Genomic DNA, 27,053 nt, shown 5'->3' with positions numbered 1-27,053 from the left:
ATGGAGACTTGATGACTTCAAACCCTATCAGAAGGTAGCATGCAGCTCCAACAGCTGGAAGAACATGGCAATGCTGAAGAAAACATCCCTGGGCTGTGAGGTACACATCCTCATTACTTACTAATTATATGATTTAAGACAAGTCGCTCACTTCACCCACACAAAGTACTAACAACAACAACTGATTCTTGAAGGAGTAAAGAGAAAACAGTTAACTGCATAGAGATATTCAATTTGCATAGCTGGTCCTTGAAGTAGCTGATTATGAATGACACATCCACATCACAGCCTGGGTCTTGCACAGCAGAAAATGAATATATATATATTTCCCTTGGGTAAGTCTTGACTGCAAATCTTTAGAGCCCTCATCCTAAATATGAATTCTCAAATGCATCGCACCAAGAGCCAGGAAAACAGCAAAAATCAGAAACGGCGGGGGGGGGGGGACAGGATTTGATTGTTTTCTTAAATAAAATGGAGACTCTATGGGTTTCTTAGACTTTGTTTCTCTTTGCTGAAAGTTCATAAGGGGGAAGGGTGGAAAGAGCCCAGGTGAGTTGGAGATGTTCTTGACTCTGGCTGTGACTCTAGCATGGGAAAATAAGGAATGATGCAGCTGACTAATGTTTTCATAAGCAATTATTTATCCTGAATATTACAATGCTTTTTCAGAGAGAGAGAAAACTAACCAAGTAAACATCCAAAATAAATTGACAATACAAAGAGAAAACTAAAAAAAGAACCTCACTCCTTAAAGAAGGGCAGGCTGTTGTCAGGGTTGCAGCAATGGAAGTGATCCGTTAATTCCTCTGACATTAAGGGACCAGACCAGTGCCTGACACCTACCAGCGTTCTCCACAGCGCCACCTGCTGCCACACAGTAGTGCCTATAGCAGCTCTGGTTCTGCAGGACCCCAAGACTTCTCCCAAAGCCTTCCTTAGCTAACTACTTAAGCATGAAAAAGATGTCACTTCAAAGTCAATGGTGGGCTGAGAGACTGACAATCATATAAACCGTTCAAATCACAAGCAGAATCTTCTAGTTACAGAACATGGGGAATAAGTAGTTGTAAGTTTTCTTAGCTAGTCCATAGATCCTGTTCTATGGATTTTAAAGCTCCAGTAAGAATGATACGCTCTAAAGGCTGTACTTACGCAGATATATTTACCTTTTATTGCCTTCTAGCATGGTGGGACATACCTAGCTGCTGTGCCAAGAATGAGATTTTCAGCCAGGCATTGGAATATTTTTTCCAAGCCTAGAGAAGGAGAGGTAGCATGGGATGAAGTTCACAGGCCAGGTATACCCTAATGTCTAATCCCTCCTAGGACAATCAAGCCCTTTGGAGTACTCATTTCCTATTATGAAATGCACAAAGCTATGACCAGATTCAGGTCTGTGCACTTGCCCTCACAGACGGGCTACACACCATTTATCAAATCACCTCTACCAGGCACAGGGGATACACAAAGCTGCTTGTCAGTGAGCAAAACAGCAACCCAACCTCAATTCTGATCTAAAATTAAACCAGACTTAAGTAGACCATAATTTATTTAAAAGATCTGTGATGTAAACAAACAAAAGAGCCATTTGTCAAACATATGTACAAATATAAGTTGAAAATGAGAATTAAAATAATTTGCCTAGCCCTATATGCCAGACACCATGCTAATCCCTTCATGATTCTGAGGTTCAAAAAGGTGCCACATCTCTGTTCACTTCACGATTTATGGAGTAGAGACTACAGGCAATAAGGAAGTTAACAGCATGTTACTATTGAAGAATTCCAACTTGCCATGAATTCAGCACTAAGTTAAAGTAACTATACTTAACACATGACATATGTGTTACGTATATGTGGATGAGTAGGTTTCAATGTCACAAAGTGAGTACAAAAACAAACAAACATTAAAAAAAAAAACAGGTACCTTCACATTAAGGACTCCACACATAAATCGGAGGGTGTGAATACTTCGTAAATACCTTCCATGCCAACAAAGGAAATGAAAATATAAATCATTCTATTCATACTGCAAAAATGCTGATTCTACTATCATATTCCTCTGCAAAAATAGACTCGTTAGCAGTTCTCACAAACCATCTATGCAGTGTCGTAACAGATGTGTGCCAGATTTTTTGCACAGGATATAACTTGGCTGTGAGAAAAGGCACTGAGTTGCCTGTAGCTCAAGCAGAAAGAAAGCAAGCCTGTTCTTTCCTTTCTTCTTCTTTTTATTTGGTGGGGGGGGGGGGGAGAGGAGGGTGTCAACAAATCCTAGTAACAGCGTGAAAGGGCTACCAAGTCGGGAATCGGGTATTCGATGTCCACTTTGCGAAGTAATAAAGCCCACAGCAAAGTTTAGCTCCGCTTCCCTCGGGACCCGCCAGCTTGGGGGACCTGTCACTGCCATCTGCGGGGCCGGCTCCGGCTCTAACAAAAGGACGGAGGCTGGCAGAGCAGGGCAGGGCAGAGCAGAGCGGGCACCGCTTGCAGCCAGCACGCGCCTGGCGGCCAAGTTCTGGGCCCGCGGGGTGCTGGGCGCTGGGTGCACGCGTGCGCCCGGGAGAACCGGGTTCTCTCTCCGAGCCTCACGCTTTCACCGGGACCTCGGAGGCCGGGGGAGGGAGGGGGGTCGGCAGGGGATGCCCCAAACCCAGGAAACTTCGAGATTGCGCGTTCGTTCCCGGGGCTGCGGCGGGGCTGGGGACGCGATGCTCCCGAGTCGCCGCCGAGGGAGCGGGGGACGGCGCCCGCCGGGGCTCCGGGAGGAGAGCGCGCACCTCGCCGCGTCTCCCGGAGCCCGGCCCGGGGCCTGGCCTCGCCGACGCGCCTCCCCGGCGGCCCACAGCGGGCCCGTGCGCGCCCGCGACAGCCCAGGCCGGGCCACGCGCGGCTTCGGCCCCCGGGCGGACGGGCTGCGCCCCCCACCCACGGGCCACGGCTCGGCTTACCTCGGCTCGGCCGCGCTGGCGCCGGGATCCCGGGGACCGCGAGGCGGGAAGCCGGGGGCTGCGGGAGCCGCCGGCAGCGAGCGGACGGCTGGGCGGGCGGCGGCCGCGCTCGCGGGTCTGCACCGAGGGGGAGGGCTTCACCCAGCGCGAGGGAGGGAACTTGGAGCGACTCGCCGGGGCCCAGAGCGCGTGTCCCCAGCGAGTGGGCACGCCCCCAGGGCGCCCGCCACGCCCACCCGGAGCCCCCGCCCGGCAGCACCTGCCCTCCCGCCCCCTCCCCTGCGCCCTCCCCAAGACCTCCCAGCCCAGCCCCCACCCCAGCCCAGGCTGGGGTGCCCGCCAGAACCTGAGTGGCGAAGGTGATGAACGCACCAGGGAGCCCCTTCGGAGGATCTCCGTTGTCTAACTTGTACAGACTCGGATATGTTGACTATGACATTTCTGGAGAAAATAGCAGCGAATTTTGAAAAAAATAACAAGGTGCCGCGTCAGAGTAGGCCAACTGAGGTTTCAAAGGTTTCGGGGTGCAGTGCTATTCATATCTCAATGTATTCTTTGCGTTTGAAATTTTCTAATGGCGTGTGGGGAGAAAGGTCGTTTCAGGAACACTAAACCTGTTCCTGTGAATTTTTGTACTGAGGAACTCTAAAAGACGATGCCCATGTTTATCAAAATGACTGACTGAACTGAGGATTCACCAAATAGTATTTCCTCTCAAAAATATTCAGCAGAAACACTTCTTTTTTTACCCTTTAGTGCATTTGCGGTGTGATGGCTTTCATATCATGTTCTCAGAATGGCCATCCTGTACATATTTAAATTGTGCAAGTGGTGTTTCATTCTAGTTAAGAAATTATCAAACAAACAAAATTCCCAATTCTATGGTATATTTTTGGCCAGTTACAAGAGTGCTAGGTTCCTAAGTGTCATGATGCTGGGTTTTGAGCTGCAATTTGGCACACAGATACCTTCCTTGTCATCGCAAATTATGTTGTGGCCTCCATTTACTGCAAACATCCATTACCAATGGGATGACGGTCTTTCTTCATGTGAAGGAAAGGCAGCCAGCCTCACTCCACAGTGTATTTTTTTTTTTTAACTTGTTTGCCCCAGTTCCTTCCTATTGAGAATTGCCTCTTCCTATTGGGAGTGACTGGGACACAAACCTTCATCTGTGCTCTCCAAGACACCCTAAGTGAATGTATCTTGTCCCCTGAGCATAAAAATGGCACCTGGGAAACCATGACCTACTCCGGAAAAATGAGGGTGCTTTCTTCTAACCATGGTGGCAGTACCTAAAAGCATGCCATGTAAGCCTGCAAGCGTAACCTACCAGAGAAAGCCCAGGCCAGAAAGACACCACTGTGAAGGAGAGAGACAGTCCCTAGTCAGCCCTGACATGGGGCGGCACAGTGTCTGAGGAACACACAGTGAATTGACCTTCTGGCTCCTCCTGTTTCAAGATAGGAATCCTTTCAAAACTTTCACTTATCAAAAACTATTGCCCTATGCTTTGAAAATCAGGAATGTAATCAGTGAGTTCTAGTTTTTCTGTTGCCTAAGTTTGTTGTTGATAATGAAGTATATGTCAAAGACTTACCAGGTGTGGTGGCTCAAGCCTTTAGTCCAAGCACTCGGGAGGCAGAAGTAGGAGTATCACCATGAGTTGGAGGCCACCCTGAGACTACATAGTGAATTTCAGGTCAGCCTGGAATGGAATGAGACCCTACCTGGAAATAATAAATATTCACTGAGGGGCTGGTAAGATGGCTCAGCAGTTAAGAAGCTTGCTTGCAAAGCCTAAGGATCTAAGTAAAGTCAGATACACAAGGTCACACATGCTTTTGGAGTTTGTTTGCAGTGCCTAGAAGCCTTGGCATATCCATTCTCTCTATATATCTGCCTGTTTCTCTCATTCTCTCTTAAATAAATAAATAAATAGATTTTTTAAGAAAAGACTCACTGAAACAGAAATTACCACTTTTAATTGGATTACAGTTCTCATTTAGGATACTACTGCTTCCCAGAGCAGACTTAACATTCCTGCATCCCCTCCCAAAGACCAAAAGCCAGTAAAAGGTGCAAATAGAGAACCAGAGACAAAGCAATAAAATATCTAAGTCAGATATCCTAGTAAAATGTGTCTTATCAGTTACTCTCATAAAATATGCTTTTAAAATCCCCCAGTGCTGGCTGGCATAGGACATTTCCTCTTTCCCAAAGTCTCAAGGCCTGCAACAGACTTTTAGGGCTGTTGAGATTAATTTTTTTTCTTTAGCTGGAATTTTCTTGTGCTGTGTATTGTTCAGAAGTGACCCATTGCCGTATGGTTGGAATTCTTTTGTTTTACAGATTTTTTTTTGTTTTTTTTTAAAGTATATAGCAATGTCTGATTAATGTCTATACCCTAATCTGAATGTTACTTAGCATTTACAGGTCCTATAAAACTGTAGATATACCCCTCCAGTATTAGCCACAGGCTCTGATTACTGCAGTCATTACTGGGAAACAATTCGACTTAGAAAAGGTAGGAAATCCAAGTTTCCATTGGTCTTTCTTCAGGTGGATAAGAATCTTTTAGCCACTCCCAACATTTCAGAGTATAAAAGCCTATTAGCTGATGTGCAAGGCACATCAGGGCAACTTAAGAGGAAAAAAAGAAAAAGAAATGAGCTCTGGCATCCAAGCTCAGCTCTGTATGACATTTAGTCAAATGGTTGGCTGCAAATCTCTGGGGAGAATGTCAGACAATTGTCTAGACCTCCCAACATTTGTTATATTGGGTTCGTGTGAAGTCTGGGCTGTTTCCTTGCTCAAGCATGCTATAGCAACCTTTTAGTTAAGTCAGGGCCAGACAACTCCATTTGTCCAGAACTTCCCCTGAGATCCTTCCTGGCATAACCCTGTGGTTTCAGGTGTGACAGAGAACCATCTGGTAAGTTCCTAACATCTATAGGTCTCCAGGTTAGGGGTAGGGGGCCAGGGATGTTTGTATTTTTTTAAATTTCTTTCAAGAGATTGAGATAATTGTTGAGGGCTAAGGTGTGTGAGGTCTGGGAGCCTGTACATCCCAAAGCAAGACTAGAGATACCCTCAGTCCAGGTTCCATTCACTTGAAATTGTATATAAAGTTAAAGCTTTTGGTTAAACAAGCTTTGCCTCTCTTTTCCCCTTAACAGTTACAGAAAAAGCAGAGGAGAGGAATGCATTTTAGGAGTGGGAGGATTTGCTAGCAGCAATCCCACTGAAAGAAAAAGGACAGCTTCCAGCAAGGCCAAGATAAGACAATCACTAAGTAAGAAGGTCTGGTCAGTTGTTGTACTAAGAGGCCAGTGCAGCCTTGGCAACAGCCCCAGGGGTTATCTTGTGCTGTTTGTTTCACAGTTTACTACGCTCATACTGATGATACACAGAAGAAGAGCAAGAGCTGTGTTCATGCACACTGACTTACACCACTTGGTGCTAATAGCTGCCATTGACTAAACACTTATCTGCCAGGCAATTTACACACTCAGCTTTAGTTGACATGGACCCTAAACATTCCATGAAAAAGAAGTTCAGGCCCAGGGAAAGATGAGTGGCATCTCCAAGGTTGCAGAGTTAGTAATTACAAGATATAAAAACTGGTCCATGTGACCTCTGGCTCATACATCTTTTACTCTTAACTAAACTTGCCTATGAATCCCACAAACCATCTGTGCAGGAAGATAGTCACTATCCACAGGAGGCTGTTTGAATTTTAAATGAATCAGAGTTTTAGGAAATTGAAATTCATTGAGTTCAACTTAGATTTATTGAATTAAACTTTTTAGATTTTAAATGCAAGTGATATAAAATTTTCTTTGTCACACTGGCTACCCACTCTTCAAGTGTTCCATAGCAACATATGGCTAATGGTCCAGTGTTGTGTAGCAGATTCCTCTAAATGAGAATGAGAATTGAGGCTCTGGGGATTCACCAAGTCTGGGAGACCCGAATTTTAAAGGTCACACATCTACTCCCCAAGGTTATGTTAGCTAGAAACTGAAACATCCCTTCCTGCGGGGAGGGGGATCAGGAAGGAAGTCTGGGAAAGGGTTGAAAGACGCTGCCCTAAGGCTATATAAAAAGAAGACTGCTTGGGGAGGAGAGACTCTCTGATGGTACTGCCTGCTAATGGACAGTGTGCTGGAGAATCTCCAGCTCCTGCCAGTGACCAGGTGTGCTCCAGAGATGCAGCTTCCGTGAGTCACTCCGTGCACTGAGGTGGGCTTTCTGGTGATGCAGCTGCCTTTGAGTGGAGCAGCTAAGAGGAGAGCATCATCCAGGATGAGACTTCTCATGGTGTGGCTGCAGTTGAGTCATCTATTGCTCCTGTAAGTAACCCCTCACCCTGATCTATAAGTAATCCCAATAAACTCATTGGTTCATCAAACTGCTTTTGGTGTAATCGTCCTTTGGTTTGTCGTTTGTGCCCTATCTGGGGGAAAAGACGTGTGTTTGTGTCACTTCAGGGAAAAGCTTTCCCATAACACCTAGATTGAAAAATATTCCCATCATTGCAGAAAGATCTGCTGGATGAGTAGTATTGATATGGAACTAAAATGAAGCCATTAGAAAGGTGAAAGAGGGAGGGACAGAAATAAGAAACAAAAAAGAGTACAAGGGATAGGACAAAGGGATGGTGAGGGAATTACACAACACTAATGACAACATGAATCAGTATCACAGAAACCCTCTTCCTGAATAGCATTCTACAAGATATAACCCTAAATAAGGGGGTGGGGGTGGAGTGGCCCTGACAGAAATGGCCCTATAGAAGGTGAAGGAAGCTTAATCCTAAAACTATGGGCTCTGGCTGGTCAAGTCCAGGACCAGAACTAAGTTACCCCCTGGTGAACTCTTATTCAGGGAGACTCATGAGTTTCCCAAAGCAATACTAGCCATTTCAAGGCATTCTGTTACCTGCCAGAGCTAAAAGTTAAGCCTCTGTTGCTAAAGACACCACAGGCTGAGGTCATAGATCATCCAAAAGACCATCCTGGAACTGAAATGAAAACCAGTTCCCTCCTGACTAGCCATCACAGAGAGGGAAAGTGCTATGGGAGCTACTGTGGGATCATGGCCACGAACAGTGTGAATAATCAGGAGTCCCTGTAAATCACAAAAATCACCTAGCTAGGCAAGAAGTATACGTCTGTGTGGTAGTGGCACACAGCCTATGCAGGTAACCATTTGCTCTAGGATTGGACATAAGGCCCGCTCAGTGGGAGAGAATTCATACCTGCTACTGGTAACCGAGTCAGAATCCCATGAATAGGAAACTCAGACTCAATTGTGAAGCCCCCACTACTCTTGTGATAAAAAGAGTGGAGACACACATCAAAAATTCTCTCAAATTACTATACTTATCTCCTTTAATTCAAGCTGCTCTCACCTTGATTGGAAAATTTGTTTTAATTTTAGAGATACTGGGGAGATCCAAGATCCATCAATATGATAAGAAAAGATGGCCAACCACAAAATGTGTCACCTCTATTGCATCTTGTGGGGCCCAGCATATATTACAGAGGAAGCAGTGACAAAAAGTACTGCTCTCAGGCTGGAGAGATGGCTTAGCAGTTAAAGTACTTCCCTGCACGGCCTGAGGACCCTGGTTTGACTCCTCAGATCCCACATAAGCCTGATGCACAAGGTGACACATGCACAAGGTCACATAGGCGCACAAAGTGGCACAAGCATCCGGAGTTCCATTACAGTGGCTGGATACTCTGGAGTGCCCATTCTCTCTATCTTGCTCTTACTCTTGATCTCTCTTGCTCACTGTTGCTCTCTCTCTAAAGAAAGGCCAGTCTGGGGAGGGAGGGAATTACCATGGGATATATTTTATAATCATGGAAAATGTTAATAAAAATTAAAAAAAAAAAGAAAGGCCAGTCTGTTGGATTTGCCTCAAAAAACAATAACAACAACAAAAAACTGCCACTTTCACTGCTAGCCTGACAACCAGCAGTGGGGAGATAGCAACAGATCTTGTGGTCACTCAAAACACATCAAAGCAGAAATCCAGAGGGTATACAGAACTCAACACTAAATCAAGCTGCTAACATGCCCACCAAGGCTCAGGGAATATTCTGAAAGAAGGTGCAGCAAGTTTATAAGAGCCATATGGTGGGTAGGAATATCCTGAGGCATAGTCCCTCCCCACAGAGACTGGAATAAGCCTTCATGACCCCACAGTAAATATTAATAAACCCCCTTAGAAGGGCCTTCAGTGGAATGGGGGCAGGAGGGAAGGGATATCAGAGCATACTCTTTGAGAAAAAAAATAAAACTCCCTTCACATGTTCATCTTTGTCATCAACTAAGACAGAGCTGTCTATTGTCTAATTGAATTTTCTGAATAAATTATCCCAACCCATATATGCTAACTATTGTGAAAGAATTGTTTCCACATTTAATCTGCTCTGACACTGACTTGATCATCAGGGCGTAATAAACTGAGGGATACTGGGGAGACTACAGGGCAAGAAGTCCATCTCCCGGACCCACTGGGCATGCTGTTGAGCCTATGTTTCCATTGCTTTCCTCCAGCATCCTTGTTCTGCATCTTCCTATCTTGCATCTTACATAATGTCTGCTTGCCACTGTCCGTTACCTCCTGCCCTTAGTCTGTTTCCATCTGTGTTTGTGCTCTCCTCATGGGTACTCCTTTCCTTATTCCATTTCTGCAAATATAGTCCTCATTTGGTGTCCCTCAGGGATTGTATCCAGGACCCCACAGATAACAAAATTTGTTTGATGCTTAAGCTCTTTTCATAAGGTTGCATATAACCTATGCATAACCTCCCATGAATTTTAATTCATCTCTATGTTACTTGTAATTACTAGGGCTCTGTAAAAAGTAATTCTACTTACTGTGTTATCTAAAGGATGTTGAAAAGGGGGGAAAAAAAGTTAGTGTATGCTCATACAGGTGCAATGTTCTCTGGGTATTTTTGACCCATAGTTGGGTCAATTCCAGGACGTAAAACCCATAGTTACAAAGAACTTAGTGTACCACTGATTCATGACACCAGAAGTTTTATCTCCAACTTCTACCTCTAACTGATCTTCAGGACATTTTCCCTAGGTCTTTATAAAGAGCCTAAAAGAGTTGTCTGTGGTCCAGAAGTGACCTGTGTGAAATGTGACTGATTTAACACACCATGAGAGCAAAAGTGAAAGCCTGTGTTTAGAAGCTTTTATAGTACCTGGGCATCGCCTGGACATTGAATTGCATTATATATGTATAAATGACTGGCTGCAGTGAGTTAGAAATTAAAAATAGCTGGACCTGGTGGTGCAGGCCTGCCTGTCATCCCAGCTACATGGGATGACATGGCAGGAGAATCACCAGTTCAATGCCTATCTGGGCCATGGAATAAGTTCAAGACCAGCCTGGGCAATTTAATGAGACCTTGCTCAAAATAAAGAAGGAAAGAAGGTTGGAGATCTTATTCAGTGACAGAGTGCCTGAATAGCATGGGGAAAGGTCTGAGATCAATCATCAGTATCACAAAAAGAAAGAAGAAAAAAAAAAACATTAACACAAAACAAAACCCCCACAACCTCTCCCATGAAAATATTGTACTAATTCCACCGGAGTATCTCCCAGATTAGGCCTTAGTGCCCTCTCTATCACTTGTCAATAACTGACATCATCATTGGTCTCAAATACAGCAGGCAGGGTGTAGTTGAAAACAAGAAATTTAATACGGGGAACTGCGTACAGAAACTCTAGAGAAGCTAAAAGAACAATGAAATGAGTCAGCCTAGATTTTAACAGGATCAGGATACTGTTGCCCTAAAGCAAGTATGAAGTAGGGTATGGCACTGCCTCCAGGAACTGGAGCTGATAAATAAAGCATCAGAAAGCCTAGCCCTACCCAGAAGCAAGACCTCAAGAATGTGCAAATACTGTCTGCCTAACTGAACTGGATTAATTTTCCTGTTTTGTCATTGATACCAAACAAAAGAGAACTTTCCTGAGAAATTTTGTTGGCCAAATATTACATGCAACTGTCCCTTAGCCCCTGATTTGGATCCAGAGTCTCCTCCCCCTACCTAGATACCAAAATCCATTAATGCTCAAGCCCTTGTTAAAAAGTGGCATAGTGAAGCTGGGTGTGGCAGTGCATGGCTTCAATTCCAGCACTCTGGAGGCAGAGATAGGAGGATCGCCATGAGTTTGAGGCCACACTGAGACTACATAGTGAATTCCAGGTCAGCCTGGGACAGAGTGAGACCCTACCTAAAAAAAAAAAAAAAAAAAAAAAAAAGTGGCATAGTGTTTTCATATAACCTCTGCTCATGGTGAACTTATTTTAAGTCATTTTTAAAATTAAGAATGTAATACCCAATACAATGTAAGACCTAAGCAAATAAATCACTGTTGTACTGCATTGTTTAGAGAACTATGACAAGCGGAAAAAAAAAAAAAACATCTGCACATATTCAATGGAGCTGCAATTTTTTTTAAATTTTGATCTGCATTGGTTGAACCCACAGATAGGGGAAGCCAACTATGCAAGTTAGAAAGTGATCTATGCTTAAGGATCAAGCACCTTCCTAATCAAATACTAAATGAGTTTTTCCTTAGTAGTCAGAAAAATGAATTCATTTGAACTTTTCTCCTCCTACTTACTCCTGCATAGGAGAGATGCCAATAAGTGAAATAGACAAGCAGGATAAAGCAAGGTGAAAAGGACAGGGAGGGAATAAGAGGTCTCAGAGCCACCGATGGTACCAATTTCCTCTGTTTAGAATACACTTAAAGTAGGTGCACAGACTTGTAGGGCTCAATATATCTTTTTTTCTGAAATCTTTTTTTTAGGTGTATGTTATAATTTCAAACTGTTTGGTGAGGATAGGTTCAAAATTTCATATAGGCATTGTATTTTTCAATTACCTGGTTTTAATCTAGAAGTTATTCTATGGTGTTTCTCACATTTGTGGAAATCACCTGTAGACTATAGGAAAATTTTAACAAAATGTTGAGGTGATTTTGGTACAGATGTGAATTTTAGCTTATTCACCCACTCCTTCCTCTCTCACTGATTCACCAAATATCTCATTTTCATTGTTTCCATTCTTGCATATTATCATATGCATCTTACCTGACCTGAGTGAAGTAGGTCTCCCCACTAAACAAGGAATCACATAATCAAATATATTCTGTATTATCTCTTTGATTATTCTTCCATCTTCAAAACTGGTTTAAAAAAATCATTGTTTTGAGCAGTAATTCAATTACACTGACTTATTTCTTTCACTCACACATTGCATAGGTCCTTAATTTCCCCTCAGCTTGAGAACAAAGTTTAGTTTATTAACATTTGAAATTTCCCATTCAAGCTTAAGAAAAGAAAATGGGGTGAATAGAGGAGAACAGAAAACAGACAACATGGTGTGGGAAAGGAATATGTGTATTCCATAGCTCATTCTTCTACCCAATCCAAAAGCTTTCATCTAAATTCTGTTAAAGAATATGCTAGGCTTCAATTCCAGCACTCCGGAGGCAGAGATAGGAGGATCACCATGAGTTTGAGGCCACACTGAGACTACATAGTGAATTCCAGGTCAGCCTGGGCCAGAGTGAGACCCTACCTCAAAAAAAAAAAAAAAAAAAAAAAAAAAGGTGGCCTAGTGTGAATACAGCAGGCAGGGCTCAGGATATAGGTTGGTGGTAGAATGCTTGCTTAGCATGTGTGGAAGCCTTAGGTTTAATCTCTAGGAGTGAAGAAAAATAAAGCATGTGTGAGATGAGTTATCATAGTATCTTGACACCCTTGGGTTGGCTGGGGGTGGAATTAACATATGTTGGTAGCCTGGTGTTTCTGAAGAAGTTTGGATAAACAATGAGCATACACTATGAAAATATGTATAACTGACAGTTATTAATATGCCTACCTTCCTCTGATAGCCCTACTTCCTATGTGGTTGGGAGTTTTATGCTAAGCAATAAGGAGGCATTTTAGATAGGTGTGCAATTTTCTTATAAGCATAAAGTATGACAATCTCACAAATTTTGGGTTGCCTGGACTTGCAAAACTCTAAGCAATATCATTCCGCTGTTTCTGGGAGATCTTCCTAGGGAGCATTAGCTATAAAGTCTTACTTATCACAGTTCAAAGTGCACTACACACTAGAAGTGACCCTGTTAAATTAAATGCCCAAGGGCTTCTAGCTACTGGGAAAGAACTTCAGACGCATGTGCCACCTTGTGCATCTGGCTTACATGGGTCCTGGGGAATCAAACCCGGGTCCTTTGGCTTTGCAGGCAAGCACCTTAACCACTAAGCAATCCCTCCAGCCCAGTATGATGTATTTTTATCACAAAATATTTTCAAAAAAAGAATAACCATTTAGTTACATGATACTATAATCATACCCTACCCAATGAAGAACTTACTATATTTTTCCACATGTTGAGGTAAACCACACTAACGTACATGTAGTGGAATAACTCCAGCCACAAATATGTCTGAGTATTTCCAGCTTCTGTTTCTCTTAATTTTCTTGGATTTCTTTCTTTGCAGTGATGAGAAGCTTTAAAGATTCTTAAAAGGGAATTTAAAAAGATATAAAAGAGAAATCTCAGTATTTATAAAATGACTTGGATGGCAGCAATCGTAGGAAATACCTTTGATGTTTCATTGAACCACAAGCAAAGCTTGCCAGTCACATACATCAATGTGACTAGTCAAGAACTAAAGATTTTAAAACATTTATGTGCTGAAAGTACTGTTTGTATGATTGTGTATAAATAAACTTGGAATTTCACAAAGAGAATAAGATACTAGCAGTCATATACTTGGTAATCTATAAGAATATGTTACATGTAATTTTCTTCTTATATCAGCAAATTGGGAATAGCAAGATGGCTCATTTGGTAAAATGCTTTCCATGTGAGTGTGACAGGTAGACTTCAGATCCCCTGCACTTAAAAAGGGATGGTGGTGTGTGCCTATAATCCCAGAGGTGGGGAGACAGGTAAAAGAATCTCCAGGGCTTCCTGGCTAGCTAGTGGGCTTTGGACTTAATGAAAGATCTTGTCTCAAAATAATAAAGTAAATAAATAGGATGGAGAGCAATTAAGGAAGATACTTTATGTTGCTCTCTGGCCTCCACAAACATGAACATATATGTGCATGCACACTCAGCCCTATAAATGTGCCTATACAAACACACATACTCCCATGTATATCACACACATACACACACACACATACACACACACACACACACACATCCTACAAAACAATAGCAAGTAAGAATTAGAGGAAGACAGAAGAAAACACAGAATGAATGGACTCATTACAATGAAAGTTTATGCATCCACCACCCACTGATTAATTCATTTGTCCATCAAACTGAGATTGATTTTAGAGCTTCTCTCTAGGCATTGCTTAAAGCTCGAGGGATATATTCAAAACTCAGGCAATTAGGTTTATGTGCTCACAAAATTACTTGTTCTCATAAGCCATAGTTATTAAGGAATATGCATAATAAGTGTTAATGGGATTATTTTAAATATGATGATGCTGTAGAAAACAAGTGATTATGACATATAAAATTTAGCTAAATCAGATGATCAGGAAGATCTTGTGGGGGAAATGCATTCTGTGCTGAGACATGAGAAATTAGAAGGAACCAGCCAATAAACATGGAAAAAAGTCCATCCCAGGTAGAAAAGAACAGCTATGAAGTTGGGTATAGTGGAGTACACCTCTAATTCCAGTGCTTAGGAGGCAGAAATAGGAGGGTCACTATGATTTTGAGACTAGTCTGGGACTACAGAGTAAAGTCCAGGTCTCCCTGAGCTAAAGTGAGATCCTACTTTGAAAAAACAATCAAACAAAAACAACAACAAAAGGATAGCTATGATAAGGACCTTTGGCAGGACTGAACTGGATGTGGCTTTAGATTAAAGCCAATCAAACTTGAAGACAGAGAGTATTTTAGAGGTGCAGTCTAGAAACCAAAGGAAAATAATAAGCCTGAGTGATAAATATTCTGACCATAAAAAAAAATGTAGGCTGAGGAAGTGCTGGCCAGAAAAATCCTAGTGGTTGAGCAATATTTGCTTTAGATCATAGAGGATATCTATGGAGTCTTTTTTAATCTTATGTGTATGTGCATATATGATGTGTGTGGATATTCTAGGGTGAATGAAACCTTGTATTTACTGTGTGTGGAGATCAGAGGACAAAGTTTGGTGTCAGTCCTGTTCTTTTAACTTGTTTTGAGGCAAGGTCTCTTGGTGTCTTATACCTAATGTGCGTACATCATTCCAAGTAAATGGTCAGACAGCTGCTGCATAAACTATCATGATGAGAACACCTTTGGAAATTTCATTAATGACGATCATCTCCATTCAGCTGATCATAATCTGATTATCAAATAGTTTCAAAAATATTTTATTTATTCATTTATTTGAGAGAGAGGAAGAGAGAGAGAGAGAGAGAGAGAGAGAGAGAGAGAGAGAAAGAGAGAGAGGAAGAGTTAATTGGAGAGAGAATGGATATGCCAGATGCCAGGGCCTCCAGCTGCTGCAAATGAACTCCAAAAACATGCTCTACCCTATGCATTTGGCTTACATAGGGTTCTGGGGAATCAAACCTGGATCCTTAGGCTTCTCAGGCAAGTGCTTTAACCTCTAAGCCATATCTCCAGCCCTCAAATAGTTTTGATAACTTTCATTTTTATTTACTTATATTTTTTTAGGAATCCACTCAGACTGCATCCTCTCTCTCCAGCTCCCCCAAGGGAGAGCAGGAACTATCGATGATCAGTGGCAGTTGCAGCAAAGCAGCACCAAGAGCCAGCTTCACGCTCAGGAGACAATGCCACACCCGCCCGCCTTCTCCTCGCAGTTTTCTGTACTCTATACAGTCAGAGAAACTACGCTTTCTTTTGGAAATCTTTATTTTTTTCTATCGTTGATATTTTCATATATGTATATGATGTACCCTTTCTTATACCCCTACTCATGCCCACTGTTGCAGTCAGGTTAGCATTGCTGGTGGAAATCACCCAATCAAGAGTGGCTTATGGAGTAAGAGATTTATTTTGGCTTACAGGCTCGCAGGGAAGCTCTATGATGGCAGGGGAAAACAATGGCACAAACAGAGGGTGGGCATCATCCCCTGGGCAACATAAGGTGGACGATAGCAACAGGAGAGTGTGCCAAACACTGTCAAGGGGAAACTCGCTATAAAACCTACAAGCCCGCCCCAATAATACACTCCCTCTAGGAGGCATTAATTCCCAAATCTCCATCAACTGGGAATCTAGCACTCACAACATTCAAGTTTATGGGGGACACCTGAATCAAGCTACCACATTCCACCCCTGGCCCCTATAAACTACTAAACATCCATGATGTAAAATGCAATGCATTTAGTCCAACTTTCAAAGTCCCTATAGGTTTTATCAATTCCAATGATGCTTATACATCCCCATAGTCCAAGATCTTTAACTGAGCTATAATACCAAAAAAAAAAAAAAAAAAAAAATCCCCCCCAAACCCATAATAGCACAGAATAAACATTCACACTCCAAAAGATGGCACTGGGCATAGCAAAGAAACATTCAGCCAATACAAGATTTAAAACAATCAGGGCAAACATAAAACTCTGTAGCTCCAAATCCAACAACTCTAGCCAGTGACAAATCTCCAAGTCTGATAATTCTAACCAGCAACAAGTCTCTGGAATTCCAATTATTCCCCTCCAATTAGGCTACTCACAGTCCCGGAAAACTTCATCTAGGGCCAGTAGCTTTCTTTAGCAGCCATCTCATGGTCCTGGCATTTCCACTGGGTCTCCACTGCAATCCACGATTCTTCCTCATGGCCCCATGGGCTCTCCATGCAGGCATCCAGCAAACCTGCTTCACACTGCCCATGGTCATTTCCAAAACACAAGACCCTGTTGCAAACTCAATGACCCTCTCTTTTCCTGCATTTCTTATACTCCACAATACCAGGTTAGGTGCCAATTTGTTGTTCCAGGGAGGAATAAAACAGACTTGGAAGAACAGGACACTTCTTGAGCACTCAGCCCTCTTCAAAGGAGTTGACATTTTTCCTGTTGTCCCAATGCAGGTCAGCTAGCCCAGTCTCAAAAGTTGTAATCTCTCAATTACATCTGAACAGGCAACAATTAACCCAAAGATTTTTTCGTTCTGTGCCATATCCCTCTGCTCACGTCAATTCATTTCTACACAAAGAAACCCTGCACAACTTCTCAGGACATGGGCATAAGAGCAAGCTTCTCACATAAACTGCTTCTAGCCCAGTCCAGGCAAAGCTCTTTCTCATTTTCATAAGCCAGACCTCATAGTCCATAGTTCTTACTGCATTCAGGTCTTTCAACTCTGACCAGAATAGTCCAACAAGCTGTACTTATAGAACTGCAAGGTGTCTCTTAGGCCAAGGTTTCAAATCCTTCCATATTCCTCTTGAAAATCAGATACAAAAGACCAAAGCCACACAGGTGACTAGCAGCAAATCCACTCTTTGGTACCACTTTACTGTTGTAGTCTGGTTCACATTGCTGATAGAAATCACCCAACCAAGAGCAGTTTATGGGAAAAACAGGTTTATTTTAGCTTATAGGCTTGAGGGGACACTCCATGATGGCAGAGGAAAATGATGGCATGAACAGAGGGTGGACATCACACCCTGGCCAACATAGAGTGGACCATAGCAACAGGAGAGTGTGCCAAACAGTGGCAAGGGGAAACTGGCTATAACACCTATAAGTTTGCCCCAACAATACACTCCCTCTAGCAGGCATTAATTATTAATAATTATTTTTACTTATTATTAATTATTAATAATAAAATTAATAATTATTAATTATTATTAATTATTAGTAATCTCCATCAACTGGGAACCTAGCATTCAGAACACCCAAGTTTATGGGGACACCTGAATCAAACTACCACACCTACTAAAAGCTTTCTTCTTCCCTATTAGTCTCAGTATTTTTTCATGCCTTTTTAAAAAAAAGTATTTATTTTTATTTATTTATTTGGGAGAGAGAGTAAGATACAAAAATAGGCAGGGAGAGCAAGAGAGAGAATGGGCATGCCAGGGCTTCCAGACACTGCAAACTAACCTTGTGCATCTGGCTTACATGGGTCCTGGAGAGTTGAACCTGGATGCTTTGGCTTTGCAAGCAAGTGCCTTAACTGATCTCTCCAGCCCATGCCTTTTATAAAAAAAAATTATTTGCAATAAGAGAGAGAAGAGAGACAGACAGAGATAACGGGTGTGCCAGGGCCTACAGCCACTGCCAACACCAGATGCATGCTCCTCTTTGTGCATCTGGATTTATGTGGATACTGGGGAATCAAACCCTGGTTGTTAGGTTTTGCAGGCAAGTGCCTTAAGTGTTGAGCAATCTCGGCAGCGTTTTATGTCTTTTTTTAATCCACTGAGTTAAATTTGGGTTTCTTGAATGATCATGGGTGGAAGGCTATTTAATGTGGAATGGTAAAGTTACCAATGGTTACACCACTTATGAACCTGGTTGCCTGTCTCCCTACCATTAGTGCCATTCGCTACTCCAGGAGTGTGGGGTCTCATTGTACCCTTCTCCTATTGGTGATGAAATATTTGCAGAATCAATCTTGTATGGGGAAATCACAGTGGCTAAGAATTCATGAATGCAAAGGCCATGACATATTCAGAAAATAGCATTTGGTAGACTCATCCTCCAGTTCTGTCCATTCTTCTGTGAGATTCCCCGAGCCTTTAAGGAGTAACTCAGAGGTTCTGTTTGAGAATGAGCACATAGTGGTCATTCTCATCAGTTATTAGTAGTTATTCTTATCAGTTTTATTAGCTATGCATCTCTGCATTCTTCTCTGCCTATTGTAGAAAGAAACTTCTGTGATTCAAGCACTACTAATCTATAGGAACAAATGTATATCTAGAAGGAAGTTTAGCATGTTGTCTCCTTACCATAACCACAGTAGCATATTTTTTCTTAGGGCCTATGTCCCTAGCCAAAGTCTTTTCACCATGTTTACAGTAACAAGCATGAATGCCTTTCCTGGAGTGGCCTCACAACCAGTAAGAAATTACTCCCTCAACATGCCATGATTGAACCTGTGGCACATCCCACCTAGAAGGTCTATTGTGGAGTACCCAGGGCCCGTAGCTGAGTAGAATTCTTGATGACTTTTCTTACCTGGCAACTTGCATAGGACCTTCTGGAATGGAAAAATCTAGCTGGCAGGGAGGAAGTTTCTAGCTTTATCCCACTTTGGCTTCTCTGCATTCTGCAACCAAAGTGTGTGTTGACTACAGAAGTGAGATGTGCCATCTAGGTTTGGTGGATAAGACCAATAGAAATAGCCTGCATTGTTTTAAGGGCCTTTATAGCCAAACCCCCACCACCACTGTTCCCCAGCCACTGGGTGGTATCTCACCCCTGGCTTTGAAATTTTTGATGATTTTGAGCTATCTGTGCTCCTTTAAGTAGCCCCTCATCCTGTTGTATAAGTAACCCCCAAGAACTCACTGATTTCCCCAAAACTGGTTTTGGTGCAGTCATATCTTTGTTAGCTGAGCCCTACCTTTGGTCCTTTGGTGAATATACATTAGTTTGTTTCTCCCCAGAGAAAAAGGCTTCTAGAAATAGTCTTCTGGTTTCTTTCATTCTTTTCTTTTTCTTCCTTCCTTCCTTCCTTCCCTTCTTCTTCTTTTTTGATCCTATGAGTTTAATTAGGGATTTTGCATGAGCATGGATGAGGGGATATTTACTTGAGCATGACCAACTCACAGTGGTCACAGCACTGATGAAAATAACTCCTCACTCCCAGCAAGCATTAAATGCCAGTAGCTCCTTAGGAAGGGATAGGGCCTCATAAGCCCATCTCCCGATCATGATGGAATGTTGATTTAAGTTATACCTTAAACACATAAGTAGACACATTTGTAGTTAAGTTACATTATAATTAAGTATATGTGAATACAAACAATACCCATATGTTATCCTTCAATTATAATTCAATCTAAAACACAGGAGATAACTGAATAATTTTAAAATTCTGATCATGGAGAGAACCCGGTTAAATTTTAGCAAACATAAAGTCACATAAAATTAAGGCCCCAAAATTACAGAAATCAATTCTACAGGGACATTAAGTATATTTGAAACAATAAATCAAACCCATAGGGTGAAATTTAATAGGTGGAAGTGTAAAACTCTCAGGAGCAATGGTTAATTTACCCTAGATGATTAACAGTACAGCCAAGAAATTCTACAGTTGTGAATGGGGTGGGCTTAGTAATTAAAGGGTTATCTAGAGAGACAACCTAAATAACTTCATTAACCTTTCTCTGAGTCAGGTATAAATATCCTGAAAATAGAATTAAAAGATCAAAGCTGTCAGTCAAGTTATTTTAAAAGTGAGATAAATTTTACAATTTTTCATGAAGTATTTAAAACTCTCAGAAGTGTTGAGTTTGAATTGTGGTTGTTAGCCTGAAGCTATTTGATCAGATGTATGGAGCAAAACTATAGACAAAAAAATAAAATTTAGAAATCAACAATTTCTCCTCCTTAGACGATGCTGTAAACCGAAACAGAAAGGAAGGGTCTGTACATTTGGAGAACAGACAATGCCCCACTGTTCTCACTTTTACTGGGTTAGAGAGAAAGTTTGGAGAAGCAAGTCCCTGAAAAGAAGGAAAGACTTGGACTTGAGTATGATATTGGCAGCGCGCATACACTGTGCGTCCCGGCAGACAGGATAAGAACAGGTGGTCCTGGTGAACACTACCAGAGGCTTGTTGGAGAAATAGACCATAGTGAACACAGAACTCTGCCATATTCCAGCAGAAGTTCATCAAATGAACTGCTGGACTTTGATGAATGCAAGGACAGCAACATAAGACTCTCAGTAGGAGGATTGGTGCCATGCAAGATGGAGTGTTCAAAGTCCAGGAGACACAATGGAACCTCTCAAGTAAGTAAAGCATTCCTGGAGGGAGGAAAACTAGAGCAACTGCTGCCATGTGCGTTTATCCCTTTCCTTTGTCTCCAGTACTACAAAGTGTGATCTGATTTGACACCACTTCAATTTCTTCTTAAATTCTAATTTGCCATCAAATGTATGTCTACTACCTACCTTGGACCAAAACCTGAGAAAATTGGGTATTGGAACCCTTCCCATGGCTCCTTGTGATCCATGAGAAAAATGTTGGGCTTCTCGTTCTTGCCACCCAGAAACTATTTGTCATGAGTCTTAATTTAAAAGGGAGTAAGTTTCCATTGAGGCCACAACAATGATTCCACTGAACTACACACAGAGACTGTCACCTGGGCACTTTGTGAATATTAAGCCAGTGAATCAATGAGCAAAGCAAGCCATTTATTTGATGGGCTTAGGGAAAATTAGGTTGCTAGTGCACAGTGGGAGTAGAGAGCAATATGTCTGGAATGCAGGAGATGCCTGGAGGCATTCTGAAAGTCCTGAGATAAAAGTCCATGGAAACCACAAAAACCCAATTCAGATAAGAAGTCTAAATTAATGTCCATACTCTTTAAGGTCAAAAGTTTGGACCATCCAAGAAGTCAGAAAGCACCACCAGCTAAAGGCAAAGAAAATGTAAAGTGAGTAGTGAAAGAACATCATTAGAATTAAAGATGTGACCATGTGATGAGTTAGAGAACTATATATTCTGAGTAAATTTTCCTCGTTTTACAGGAATGTTTGTACTTAAGTATTAACCTATATTTTCTCCTCCCCAAGTCCTTTCTATGTAATATATGTTTATAATTGTCTCTGTCTCTATGTCTCTGTATATTAGTTACAGAATGTCAAATGAGGAGAGTCAGCCAGTGGAATGAAGAATGGATATTAGCAAGACCAAGAAGGGTTTTTGTGTTCACTTTTGGTAAAAAAGTGTTTGTTTCTTGGTTTATAGAGGTGGGGTCTCACTCTAGCCCAGGCTGTCCTGGATTTCACCATGCATTCTCAGTGTGGCCTCGAACTCACGGTGATATTCTTATTTCTGCCTCCTGAGTGCTGCAATTAAAGGTGTGCATCACCATGCTTGGCTTTTTTTTTTTTTGTATGGCTTACATTTAGTGGAAATATGATTTTATTATTTTGCACATGGTTTAAAGGGATGTACATTGATCTCAAGTTGACAAGTTATGAGCTAATGAGATTTTTAATGCATAAATTTATTTTGGATGAGCTGTAGAACTTCCTTCTTTGTGTATTTCCATATCCACATTTACATAGGTGGACCATTTTAGAAGTAAAGAAGAAACATGTTTGTCTGTATGGCGAGAGGCCCGGGCAGAGTCTCCCTGTAGCTTACTCGTGTTGCTCATCTGCTGACTTGCCTCATGGACATGCACAGCAATCTAACTGCTCCACCTTTCCTTTAATTCTCCCTTCAGCTTTTACTCTGAGCCAGTTGTGAATTGATCTCTAGGATGCATGGTTTCATCCCTCCTGCACATGCACTTAATAATGAAGACTGATGGGGATCCAGCCTGTCCTCATGGGTTCCAGAACCATCACACTAATAACTTACAGTTACATGGCTTAGAATTTGACTTTGCTCTTCTCTGATTTTTTTCCTATCTTATCTATATGATTGACTGCTCTGATTTTCAGGCTCTAGCATTAAACACAATCATGATAGTTGTAAAAGTTCCCATGGTATCAGTAGACGAAATACCTGTTAAAATTCTACATACGTGTGTACATATGGATGTGTATGTATAGGTGATACTTCTCTGAGTTCTGACTCATACCTAGGAATGAATCTACCAAAAGTTCAAAATGTTCACACTGCAATCTACAATGCATTGCAGATGGTAATTAACAAACCTTCACAACCACACCCAGCTACCTACTCTCTCTCTCTCTCACACACACACACATACACATTCCATAAATTAAAAGACTAAATTCATAGAGATTCACATTTACCTAAGGTGATATATAGCTCTATATATTTGAAACAGTCCAAATTAAAATCCATTTGTGGTCTGGAAATATCATTTAGCACCTGTCTAGAGTATAGCACTTGTCAAACATGCCCAAGGCCCTGGGATTGATCCCAGCATAAGAAACAATTCACATGGAGATTGAACAGTAAGCTTTTCATTTATTTTTTCCATATTTGACATTTTCATAAATGCATTTATTTTGATCCTATTTCCCCCAATTATCCCCTGTCTTAAACCTTCCCCCTCCCACTGACACCATTCTTCCCCATTTATCCTCACCTTTCTTTCAAACAACAAGGCCATTATACTCAAAAATTCACAGCAGCTGTATTTCCCTGATTAAACTTGAGCCTGTCACTATTTCACTGTCAATGAGGGAAGAGTGAGAGGTTAAAAAAAATTCTAAAATCAAATTAAAATGAAAATACAATTTGGCAGAACCTTTAGGATCTAGCAAAGGCAATTCTAAGAGGAAAGTATATACACATCCATATGTGCATGCTTCCATTAAAAAACAAAAGATATTAAATAAATAGCCTACCAATGCACCTTAAAATCTTGTGGGTGAAGTGGGAGGGTGGTGGGGAAAGGCAAGCCATATCCAGAATCAACACAGGGAAAGAAATAAAGACCAAGACAAACAATGAAGTAAATACTAAAAATGAATACTAAAGTTCAATAAAATAAAGAGTCAGTTCTTTGAAAGGACAAGCAAGATTGACAAACTCATAGACAAACTAACAAAAAGAAAGAAAGATGAGACTCCAATTATTAACTAACAGATGAAAGAGGAGATTTTTAGATACCACAGAGATCCACAAAATTATTAGACAATGTTTTGAAAATTTATATCACAATAAAGAATAAAATGTAGCATAAATAGAAAGATTTCTAGGCATACATGATCTACTTAAATGGAGCAAGCAATATATAAATAAATATAAGCACATCTAAAACTAACAGAGAGGTGAGGTAATAGTCTCCCACCAAAGAAGTTGCACAAGATTGGATAGTCACACTGCTAAATCCTACTAGATCTTTAAGAAAATGGTATAAAAATCCATAACTTTTTTTTAAACTATTTTTATTTATTTATTTATTTGAGAGCGACAGACACAGAGAGAAAGACAGATAGAGGGAGAGAGAGAAAGTGGGCGCGCCAGGGCTTCCAGCCTCTGCAAACGAACTCCAGATGCATCCATAACTTTTTAAAATTTATTTGAAAGTCAGAGGGAGGGACACACACACACACACACACATACACACATACACACAAAGAGAGAGAGAGAGAGAGAGAGAGAGAGAGAGAGGGAATGGGTATGCTAGTGCCTCCTGCCACTTCAAACAAACTTTAAGTACATGCATGACCATGTGCATCTGGCTTATGTGGGTGCTGGGGAATTGAACCTGGGTCCTAAGGCTTCACAGGCAAGTGCATTAACCTCTAAACTATCTCTGAAGCCCCCAAACTAATTCTTTTTTTTAAAAAATGTATTTTTACTTATTTATTTGAGAGAAAAACAGAAAAAGGCAGACAGAGAAAGAATGATTGTGCGTTTACCAGGGCCTCCTGCCACTGCAAACAAAATCCAGATACATGTGCCACTTTGTGCATCTGGCATTGTGTGGGAACTTGGGAATTGAACCAAGCTTTGCAAGAAAGTACTTTTAATAGCTGAGCCATCTCTTTAGCACCCAAACTAGTTCTATGATGCCAGTACTACCTTAATAACAAAAGCAGATAAGGACAATAACAGCAAAACTGTAAACCAACTTCTCTAATAAACATGAATGCAATAGGTTTTAGTAGAATTATTTCAAACTGAACTAAGTCAACTAAGTTAAAAAAATAAACATTAAAAAGATCATATACCAGGCTGGGAATATGGTTCAATAGTTAAAGGCACTTGCTTGCACAGCCTACTATATGCCTAGAATTGATCACCCAGTACTCATACAGAAAGACAGATGTACAAAGTGGTACATGAATCTGGAGTTGTTTTGCAGAGGCAAGAGGCCCTGGCACCCCCATTCTCTCTCACTAATAAATAAAATTATTTTTAAAATTCATAGACCATGATTTTTGGTCTCTTTCCAGGGATCAAAGGATCACTCATTATGTGCAAATGAATAAAGTATATAGCACGTAAATAGAATTAAGCAAAAATCAAATTATCATCTCAATACAGAAAAACTTTTAACAATATATATATATATGTCTTCTGCTGGGTGTGGTGGCGCATGCCTTTAATCCCAGCACTTGGGAGGCAGAGGTAGGAGGATCACTGTGAGTTCAAGGCCACCCTGAGACTACACAGTGAATTCCAGGTCAGCTTGGGCTAGAGTGAGACCTTACCTCAAAAAAACAACAAAAAAAGAAAAAAAATATATATAAATACACACACACACACACATATATACGCACACATATGTATATATATATATGTCTTCTGAGGTAATGTCTCTCTTTAGCTCTCTAGCTCAGGCTGGCCTGAAATTCACTATGTAGTCTCAGGGTGGCTTCAAACTCATGGTGATCCTCCTACCTCTGCCTCCCAAGTGCTGGGATGAAAAGCATGTGCTACCACACCTGGCTCAAACTTCAATATATTTTTAATGTTAAAAGCCATGCTAAGACTAGTAACAGAAGTAATGTATATCAACAATATAAAAGTTATACAAGACAAACCTCTAGTCAAAATTAAACTAAATGCAAAAAAACAGAAAGTATTTTCTGTAAAATAAGAGAGACAAGGATGTCCACTCTTTACAAAGCAGTGCTTGTAGTCTTAGCAAGAGCAATAAAGAAAGAAAAAGAAATAAAAGGAATATAAATATAGAAACAAAAGAAGCCAATTTATTCCTATTTTTAGAAAATATGATCCTGTACTTAAAAGACCCTAAAGTCTCCATCTGAAAAAAAAAAAATCTTAGATTTGGTAAGCACTTTGTTGAAGTAGCAGGATATAAATTAATATAAAAGTGTTTTCTATATACCAACAAAGAGCATGCTGAGAAAATCAGAAAAACAAAACCATTTGCAAAAGCTATAAAAAAATACAACAAGTAAACTCATCCCAGATGGTGACAGACTTCTACAGTGAAAACTATGAAATGGTGAATAAAGGAAGTAAAGAAGACACTAGAAGATGGAAAGACCTCCCATTTCCTGCATTGGCAGAGTACTGTACAATTGTCTGTAGTACTCAAAGTGGTTTGCAAATTCAACACAAATTCAAATCTTAACTCCAATCATAGGGCTGAGGAGCTCGCTCAGTTGGTTGGTCAAGTTCTTACCTTGAAAGCATGAGAAGATGTGTTGGAACCTTAGTGCTCACACAATAATGCCAGGTGTGGAGATACTAGTATATAATTCCAATGCTTGGAGATGGAGACAGGAGGATCCCTGGGGCTCGCAACCTAACTGGTAAGTTCTAGATCAGTGAGACACTCTATCTCAGAAAGAGGAATATGGCATGACTGAGGAAACAGTACCTAATCTGCATGCCTGCATACACATAAGTAAACATGCATACACACCACATACATACCTACAAAAAAAAACCCTCCAATTATATTTTTCACAGAATTATTTTCAAAAAAATTCTTAAAAACTCATATGGAAACATGCAAGACTCTAAACAGCCAAAGCCATTGTATGCAGAAAGAGTGTTTGTTGCTGGAGGTAAAATAATACCAGATTTCAAATTATACTGCACTCATTGTGACAAAAACAGAATCACATTGATACACAGCAGATAGATGGACCAATAACAACAAAGGAGACAACGTAGAAGTAAACCCTATACCCACCTTATTCTCATCAGAACTGCCAAAGATACACTCTGGAAAGCAGATAATGTATTCAACAAATGGTGCTGAGAAAGCTGTATCTCTACATGTAGAAGTTATAAAAACTCAATTACATGAATTTCAGAAGTTTCAATACAGCAAAGGAAGCAAAGAATAATGGAGAGACAAAGTATAAACTAAGGTAGTCAGCTCCATGTTACTGGGACAAACATCCAACCAGACAGAGCTCATGGGAGAAAAGGATTTATTTCAGGCAGACAGATCCAGGGGAAGTTTCA

The 27,053-nt window shown here is 41.1% G+C and overlaps 1 protein-coding gene and 1 pseudogene across 10 annotated transcripts in view; both read right to left on the bottom strand.

The window, feature by feature from the left end:
• Fam110b (family with sequence similarity 110 member B) overlaps window positions 1-3,344 on the bottom strand; it is a 151,536-nt gene extending 148,192 nt beyond the window's left edge. For 4 of the 10 annotated variants that reach the window (XM_045143459.1, XM_045143456.1, XM_045143462.1 and 1 more), the window contains exon 1: window positions 1,930-2,094. The gene's annotated coding sequence lies outside the window, so the exon portion shown is untranslated. Of the gene's footprint in view, window positions 1-1,929; window positions 2,095-2,953; window positions 3,032-3,325 lie in introns of those variants that run through there. The other 6 variants (XM_045143454.1, XM_045143464.1, XM_045143451.1 and 3 more) reach the window with 4 other exon arrangements.
• Window positions 3,345-15,703: 12,359 nt separating this feature from the next.
• LOC123458911 lies at window positions 15,704-15,896 on the bottom strand (annotated as a pseudogene).
• Between the last annotated feature and the right edge of the window lie 11,157 nt (window positions 15,897-27,053).

Source organism: Jaculus jaculus, chromosome 2 (assembly GCF_020740685.1).
Source record: "Jaculus jaculus isolate mJacJac1 chromosome 2, mJacJac1.mat.Y.cur, whole genome shotgun sequence".
Classification (NCBI taxonomy): Eukaryota; Metazoa; Chordata; class Mammalia; order Rodentia; family Dipodidae; genus Jaculus; species Jaculus jaculus.
Note: the sequence above shows the minus strand (reverse complement) of the source record. Positions and strands in the feature narration are given on the sequence as shown.